At 35.3% G+C, this 9,104-nt stretch overlaps 1 long non-coding RNA gene across 1 annotated transcript; it reads left to right on the top strand.

Annotated features, from left to right (window-relative positions):
* Positions 1-5,293: 5,293 nt before the first annotated feature.
* LOC145769381 (uncharacterized) lies at positions 5,294-8,248 on the top strand. The gene is made up of 3 exons (XR_014289005.1): positions 5,294-5,407; positions 7,900-7,979; positions 8,105-8,248. It is a non-coding gene; the product is annotated as an uncharacterized LOC145769381 (long non-coding RNA).
* Positions 8,249-9,104: the final 856 nt, after the last annotated feature.

Here is a 9,104-nt window from a genome sequence, read left to right as displayed (position 1 = left end):
ATTCATACCCACATTTTTGTTGAAAATGCTCTCAGAATGCACTAAATTCAATGTAATTTTTCAAATTTTTTTGGAGGAGGCCCCCCAGACCCCCTGCCGCTGGGTGTTGTCTTAGGCAAAGAAACCATCCCCTTTCAAAATTCCTGGCTACGCTACTGATCTGATAAAAAAACACGTTTCATTTTCATATGCTTTTTCTTAAAGGGGCGGCGAAATCTGAATCCGCCCCCGGGCGGCACATTCTCTAGCTACGCCACTGGACTTTTAAGTTGATTGATTTTGTTGGATTTCGTTTTATTTCAAACCAAATTTTGCAATGTGAAAACTATTTTTTAATAGCAATTTGTATTTTTGACTTTACTATGTGCAAATATTTAATTTTGGGTTTGTTTCATTTCAACGTGTAAATGATTGAGCTGGTTTACAGCTGCATTTAGGCTGGAAAGTTAAAAAAACATGTGGCAATATTGCTGAGCTGGTCAGCGGTAAGGTTGAGTTGAATCATAGGGTTGAAATTGAATCAATGTAAACTAAAAATAATTGATTTCTTGTCTAAGTAGGTGCAGTAGTTTTCTAACTGCTGGGCCTGCCTGTTGCAACTCGAAAATGGCTAGCGACGTTAAAGCAATGTAAACGTGACGAATTTAGCTCTGCAATCATTTTCCAGCAGCCTTTCCTTCCTGTATCCTGTGTGGTGGAAGCGTGCGAGTGAACTGTTGGTTGAAGGCCTGTCATTTGTTGCAGAGAACTTTACACCAGACAACTTTAAACAAAGGTAAGTAGTTTTCAATTATTTTTAGAGTTTTTTCAATTAAGAATCTGTGGAGCTGGTATACAAGTCTCCGCTCTGGTCATAAATGCTATGACGTACACATAGGGGAAAGTCATGTCATTTAGACCAACACTCATTTTTATATTATAAAAATGTATTTGGTCATGCAGTAGTTTGTGAACAAATAGAATCAAGAGTAAAAGTAATTCAAATTACGAAAATCTCTATCCATTTGGTTGAGAAACGTGGTACTGGTAGCCGTGTTTGAATTTAAAATGTAATTTTAAATGCTTTCCTTTAAATTGATCTAGTTTTTTGGCCTCTTGAGATGTGCAACTGTACTTCAACCAATGAAGTCCTATGTTAGTGCTTACCGTATTGCTTACACTGCTTAGTGCTTACTGCCTACTACACTGCTGAAGTGCAGCAAGTATGAATATTGTAGTTGCATAGTTGAATAAATAATTACGGTAATATTGTTAGATGAAAGCGACAAAACTGTGTGATTTTGACTAAACAGCAATGTGTAATTTGGACCAGTTTTTTGGTATTGATTAAGATTAGTGACCAAAAATTAACTAGCCTATCAAAGCAGTTACATAGTTTAAGAAAGAAACTATGGTACCGGTAACTCATGTAGATTCTTGTATGCAGTAACTTCATCAATAACAATTACTTAAAAGAACAATTTGATTTATCAGAAAAATTAAATTTTGATTTTGACATTTTTGTGGAACAAATTACGCAACCTCCTGGTACAAATTACACTCAAAGTTGTGTAATTCGGACCACTGTTTTGATTTCTGATTTTGTCATTCTTTTTATTTTTAATAATAGCCTACCTAAGCAACCTTTGGTAAATATGCTATGTAGTGCCTTATGGGATATATACCGGTACCTGTGTCAAAAAAATTAAATTGACATTAATTTTCTGGAAACTTGTATAGCCTACCAGCTCCGAATTATTATCTTCAACAGATTGATCATGTTTGATCAGATGTGATCTCCCATATGAACTGCCTCCATTTTGTTTGTTTGCCTTGCACCAGCCTAGTCAACATTGAATTATTATAGTAATAATTATAACATTTATATAGTGCCACATCCACAGTGCAAACTATGCCCTTTGGCGCTGTACATGGCAATGATGATAAAATGTAAATGCAAAATGAGTAATTTCTCTGATGTCACTTTGAAACTTTCACAAAGATGTTGTCACGTTAGTTTACCTCAAATGATTGTAAGAAGGCAGGCAATGTATACATATATTGACAAAACAATTGTACTCGGTTGTGCAAAAACACACGCATGCCTGCTCTCCAAATGAATATAGGCCTATATTATTGCTTCCACTTGTTTCAGGCCTCTAAGCTCCTTTATTTTTCTGACAACCAAGCATGGCCCACTGGAGCTTCTTCCCAACAGCCAAATTTTTGTGCCCGGCAACCAAAACAAAAATTCCTTAAAAAAATTGTGTTTTTAAAAATTCGTTAATTAATATCCTGTTGTTGCATTCATTCACGTAAGAACAACACACACAAGGTGGTAAAACATATTTGCAATTGTACTCAAATTCACTGCTTCCCAAGTAGGTGTAGACTGTAGAGCTAATCGAGTATTTATAGGTTGATGCTTAGACTTTTTTCAAAAATTATTATCAACAATATTTCTCGTTGTCGTCTGAAAAACTTTGCCTTTCATGAAAAAAAGTTGCAAATGCGAGTGAGGAAAAAAGTTTCCTGTACCACAGCGTTTGGAGAAAAAAGTGTGAAATACAATGCAAGTGGTAAAATGTTGATTTGTGAAAGCCGGTGACCATGCAGGCGGGCATACATGGCCTACAGCTTGGTAGTTTCAGAGGCCATTTAACAACTTCTCGGCTGCCAGGAGCTTAAAGGCCTGCTGCGTTAAATAGTATAATACATAGAATGTCTAATAAAAGAACTGATGTAATGAATAACTTTTAGTATTGTATCTTTGCTTTTTTATATTGTAGTAGGCTATCTACTGTTGCATTTAAAGGTGATTAAGCTCTAAGGCAGGGGTTTTTAACCAGGAAGCAAGTCTTTTAGACGCAGACAGTTAGGCGCCGGTCAAATAGGTGCGCACACTGTGGCGTCTGGATATTTAGGTGCGGAGCACTGTGGCGCCCGTTCATTTAGGTGCTATTCCTAGTAAAGTCTGCAGATTGTATCAGCTTGGCAGGGAGAGCAATGCTTTTCACACAAAATGTTATATTGATGCAATGTTGTCGGACATTGAATCGTTGTAGAAAAAGAGAACTAGGATAGTTGACATCTGAGGGGAAAACATGTGTCTTCATAGTTGTGAAATGTTCCCGCTATGGGTTAGTGACTTCACACCCTCATAGTCAATGGTGACATCATTACGGTACAAATGGTTAGATTTTATGAAAGGTGGTATTTGGTAATGTAGTTGAAACAATTTACTGAGCAGCCAGCGAGCAGTTGAAACAATTAGTGTGGTTAGATTATCCCGCAATATCGGATTACAATCCCGATAAAGCAGTTATTGCATGGTACAACGATTCTATTGCAGGACGTTGCCCAGACTTCAACAACGCTAAGTGATCATTTTGGCATTGTTGCAAGTTTAATTCCATTTACTTGAGCTATCGTTATTTGTATTTTGGCTTTCAAGCGCACAGATTTGGCCGCCGAGAAGGAGCTCCCGGTAGGCCACGATGGCTGCCGGAAAAAAAATACGAGTTTTAAGGCCTGTCACCACTAAGACCTGTAGCTAGGCGGTGCGGGGATACTGAATTGTCAAAGTTTGTTATAATATGACGTAAAAAGCAAAGTAGTTTTACCAGGTATCAACAAAAATTTCGAACTGTAGGCGACTACTATTACTTTTCAGCCAATCCTAGGAGGGGCTGCGAGAACTGGTTGGTAATTTCAAGGTGGTGCCGACAAGGCAAAAGGTTAAGAACCGCTGCTTTAAGGATTGGTTTTCAAATTTATTGTTTAGCTGTTTTAGTTAGGATATTTTTTGGTTTGTTTCTGCATGTTTGCAACTACCCAAAATGATCTTTGAAACAAGACACTAACAACATGACCATCAAAAACGTAAGGAACGACATGGTTGTAAGTTCTAGCAATTTTTTTGCAGGTGAAAATTCGTGACCAACTTCACATCACTACAAAAGAAAGTGGCTCAACTGGGGTGGCTTGTCCCCTGATTGTGGCTTCTTTTTTAGGTGGTCACATGGTGGCACTTGTTTTCTTGTTAGGAAATGGCTGCCGGTTGGTAACTCAGCAGATTGCTAGACATCTATTGAGTGGTCTTACCAGTTTTGAGACAAGACATATTTTCAGCGAAAGTATCGCAAAACTGAATGCACAAGTACGTTTTATTTTTATCATACTAAAGTTAGTTCTTTAGATTTTTAAACATAATTTTACTTCAGAAGAATTAAAACTAGTGATGCAGGGGAGTGTTCAAAGAGAGGATTTGTTTTACTGAAACAAAAGTTTTCACCTCGTCAAAACGAATATTTATAAAAACTAAACTGATTTATTTTTTCAGAGAAATAGACTGGATGAAGAATGATATGGAACAGGATCTCGCAAACACGCAATGGTGGAGGTAAGTTACTTTACTTCAGTATTTTAAAAATCACCATGTTATCACAGTAGAAATTCAATATTTTGTAGAGTTTCAAGTAGTATACCTGATAGCAATCTCACACAAAAATTGAACTTGTGATTGTTGTTGTATTCTCTTATGTTGTAGAGAAATTGATTGGGGACGATTAGAAAGAGAATATGATACAATTTTCAATTAAGAAGCAAAATGTTCAGCAATCTGTTTCTGAAATTAAAGGTGTGCTTCAGTCTAAAAAAGTCTTAAAGTTTCAGTCTTAAATGTGTCTTCAGTCTTAAAAAAGTTTCAGTCTTAAAGAGTAATATGTGGAAAGGTGTTTTGTTTGTTAAATATTTAGATTATTTTATCAATTAGTAACTACTGCGTTAGTTCAGTTGGCCAAAAACTATTATTTTAAAAACCTGTGATTGTTGGATGTTCAATTAAATTTGTTTTTCAGATTGATTAACTTTTGAAATTTTCAAAAAAACATTCAAGAAAATGTAAGTATGTCTCATCTTGTTTTGTAATTAACAAGATTAACAATTCCAATATAAGTTGTAGTTATTATTGACCTGTTTCAGTTTCTATATATCATATCAAAATTGACTGGGGGTGCAACGTCCCTCAATTGGCCACAATCCGTGTATCTGAACTATGGATAGTAGCCCAGTAGGGTGTCAAATATTTGGGCAACATTTCAGAAACTATGGATAGCCGTATTCAGAGGTCAGCTAAGATTCCAACCTGTTTCTTGAAATTTATCCAATGTGTTTGATGGAGTCAAGATAATTTATTAGATAATTTATGCTTTTTTTAACTTTCATGCTTGAAGTTAATATTGTTCTTTTGCAGGGGAAACACCCTGGAAGACGTCACGTCAACGTAACGCCGCTACAGAAGCTGTGGTGGTTTGTCACCGGTTGTGGCCGCATACCTAGGTCGCCACATGAACATCCTTGGGTTGGTACTCAAGGATGCATGGTCGGCCATTCAACTGTCAAGGATTATCCACCACATCCCCATTAGGTACGCCCAGTGGGTTGAAGATGAGTTAGCCTATAGAAATTTGTAAATGTTATTTTTTCGATAATTAGCCCTACTTTGGAGTATAAATTTAATTCTTTGCTAGTTTTATTCTGGGATCGTTCTGATAAGCTAAATTCGTTCTCTCGGTATCGGCAAAATTTGCCCGATACTGTGGCCGATACAAAATATGCAAAAAAAGGCGTTTGCTGCATATTTTCTACAGAAGCAAAGATATAGATTTTTAAAGTGGTAGCTAACGTCACATTGATGTAAAAAATAACAACCTGTTCAAATTTTTGATACGTCACACTCCCATGACTTTTTGCGCTCACCTTTTGGCATTGGTTGCTTGTAGTGATTCTTTTACTCAAACAAACGTTTTGTTTCAGCAGTTTTGCGTTGTTCGATTCTTGAGTTGTGAAAGAGACTCAATTTCTCCAATATTTATTATTTGTGTTTCTTTTTTACTCTCAGCAGAGTATAAAACTTGTGAAAGTTTTTCATCTATACGACGTCATGAATGAAATTATATCTCAAATCGGCGTAATGACGTGATATCATCTAAACATTTTATCGAATAATGAATTAACAAATTCGATCGTCACAAGTGGTTTGGTGGTGGTATGCAAATAGGCTTTGACTTTGAAGTTCAGTGGAACAAAATATCCATTATTCGGTATTATGTAATTGTAGGTAAATCCCATATCAAGAATAAGTCCATACTTTTTAAGGTTTACGTCAGCTCCAGAGATCAGTGAGGACTCGTGGTCCCATTGCTCTCATTTTTAGTAACTGGACTCGTTTCAATTCATTCTTATAAGACATTGCGTAATGAAGAAATATGTGATAAGGTTAGAAGACATTACGTCACGTATTTTAATTTTTCAATACAAATTGAAATTTAAAATTTATTAAATTTCAAGTTAATAAATTTCAATTAAAATTATTCAAATTTCAAATTTATTCATTTTCAAATTTAATGATTTCTTGTAAATTCTAAACTTTATACACTTGTTAAGCAATATGCAAAGCTCACGAGACAAAACAGCAAAAAGAGATGATTTAAGCAATCGAATTTTTTATTATTGCGTGTATAATCGTTCTTATTACGTAACATTCCATGATCGTTGAAGTCGATTAGCGGCCGCATAAAGCAATGGTGTCAGGTTGGCTAGGTGATAAGAGCGGTAAGAGACATCGTTAATGCAGGCAAAATCTGTGACCAAGACCATTAAACACCTTTTCTTTTATCAGTTTTCGATTTAATTCTCACACATTGCGAGCATCTTTACTTCAAGAACGTCACGGGGAGTCATAATGTTTTGCTGGCCAGTTTTGTGCGAGTTCAACCGCTCACATCAGAAGTTACAGTTTCTCCTTCGCACTATTCTGGATATGTTTCTCGCCCGAGATAAATAATTGCTGTCGCTGGCGGACATTAGCCTATTTTTAATGTTGGTTCAATATCTACCAGCGTTGAATGTTCTTTTGTTGAATGAGTTTTTATCATGAACATTCTAGGTCATACGCCGACAACGTGCCATATTACACCAAGTGACGCAACAGAAATAGAGAAGAGCAATTAATTATACTATAAAAAAGATACAAAAATGTGACGCAAATCAGCAACATCAAAAGACATAGATGTTCTTTGACTTGTCAGCAGCAAGCAAGTGGTGATAACTGTGGGAGTTCGTTGCCTACTTACTCTCTGCCATGACGTTGTTTAAGCTTGATAAGTTTATCACAACGAAAGATGGAAATTAAATTACAAACTGATAGAACCAGCTTGCTAAAAAAAACCAAGTTATATGGGCGTTTTAAACGTTTAGCAACGTAAAAACGATGCAAAATTATGCATTTGTGCTACCTGGGTAGTCGCCCAGACAACAAAATTTTTTCATTGATTCAACGTCTGTAGACGTTGGATCAATGTAAAAATGACGGATTTTTGCTGTCTGGGCTTGGCCTGGCAAAAGCTTCTCAACCAAACGACAAGCACCCTGAGGTTGCACATTACTTGTCGAATAGTTTTTGTACGACTACACAAATGACTTGGTTTACATTTTACATCTTATTATCAATTATGATAGCCTATTTGGAGAGTTTGCGCAAACCCTAAAATATTAATTTTTCAGAAACCCCAATTATGATGTAATGTTTCTTCCCTTATACCCCAGTCCTCAATCACGGTGACCTTTCATTACTAAAACCTACTATTATGACACAACAATGCGGTTGAGATTGGATTCTTGCTTGAATCTTTAATAAATTATGCCAATTGAAAGCTTTTTTTAATAGTTTTACTCAAATAAGGTAAAACTTAGCATTTGATATTTAATTCCTTGCAAATATCAAAATTGCTTCTTTTTGTAACACTAAAGTATCGGCCAAACTATCGGTATCGGCCTAAAAACTGATATCGGTATCGGCCAAAATATTGGTATCGGTACATCTATAGTTTTTTTTATATCATTCTTTTGAAATTTCAGGAAAACAATCGAAATCGACTGGGGATGTGGTGCCCCAGAATTGGGTTAGATTTTACCTCTTTGGATTGCTGTCTTCAAAGGTTAGTTTAAATTACAACCTGTTTCTTAAAGTTTATTCAATTTGGTTTACGGAAACAAAATAATTCAGTAGATAATTTATGCTGTTTTAACTTTCATACTTCAACTTGATATTTTTCTTTTACAGGGGAAACACCTTGGAAAACATCACGTCAGCGTAAACGCCGCTATACAAACTATCAAACCATTCAACTGCCAAGGACACATCTCTACTGGGTTGAAGAGGCGTTACCCTAAACAAATTTGTAATTTTTTTTTTTATTATGATTAAGCTCGCTTGAAAACGTTCTATTTCACTGAACATTATGACTGAAAGTACCGTATTAATTATCACCATTGTCATGTACAGCGCCCAGGAGCGTAGTTTGCACTGTGGATGTCACGCTATATAAATTATTATTAATGTTATTATTATTAATTAGACCTACTTTGGAGTAAAATTTTTATTGTCTTCCACTCCAAAGTTTGGAATCGATTAATTGTTACTTTAACATCTAATCAATAATTTATTCCAGGTTGTTTTAGAAATTGTTTTTTAAATACTGTATGTATAATTGTGAAATTTGTGGTGCTCCGTTTAAAACAAGAGGAGGAAAGACGCTTTTGTGTGTTTTACGTGCAATCATATTTGTTCTTTGTAAGATTGTAGCATATAATTTTGAGCAAAAAAAATACTCAATAAAATGCAAGTATTTCTCGCCTTGTTTTGTAGTTAACAAGGGTTTGTTTGTTTGTTTCAATATTAACTGTGTGTTTTTTTACTTTATTACTCAGTCAGTTTTTATAGCATTTTTTATATCATCATTATTTTTTTTGAAATTTCAGCAAAACAATTGAAATCGACTGGGGATGTGGTGCTCCAGAATTGGGTGAGATTTCACCCCTTTGGGTTGCTGTCTTCAAAGGTTAGTTAAAATTACAATCTGTTTCTTGAGGTTTATTCAATTTGTTTTATGGAGTCAAAAAGTTCGGTAGAAAATTTATGTTTTTTTAACTTTCATGCTTAAACTTAATATTGTTCATTAATCATTTGTATGACGTCTGTGCTCTGTTGAAGTCGTTCTGGCTGTTTCCTGAAGCTTAATCAAGGCTATGATATTATTTTATTTATGCGATTATACTTTTTG

Source organism: Aplidium turbinatum, chromosome 1 (assembly GCF_918807975.1).
Source record: "Aplidium turbinatum chromosome 1, kaAplTurb1.1, whole genome shotgun sequence".
Lineage (NCBI taxonomy): Eukaryota > Metazoa > Chordata > Ascidiacea > Aplousobranchia > Polyclinidae > Aplidium > Aplidium turbinatum.
Note: the sequence above shows the minus strand (reverse complement) of the source record. Positions and strands in the feature narration are given on the sequence as shown.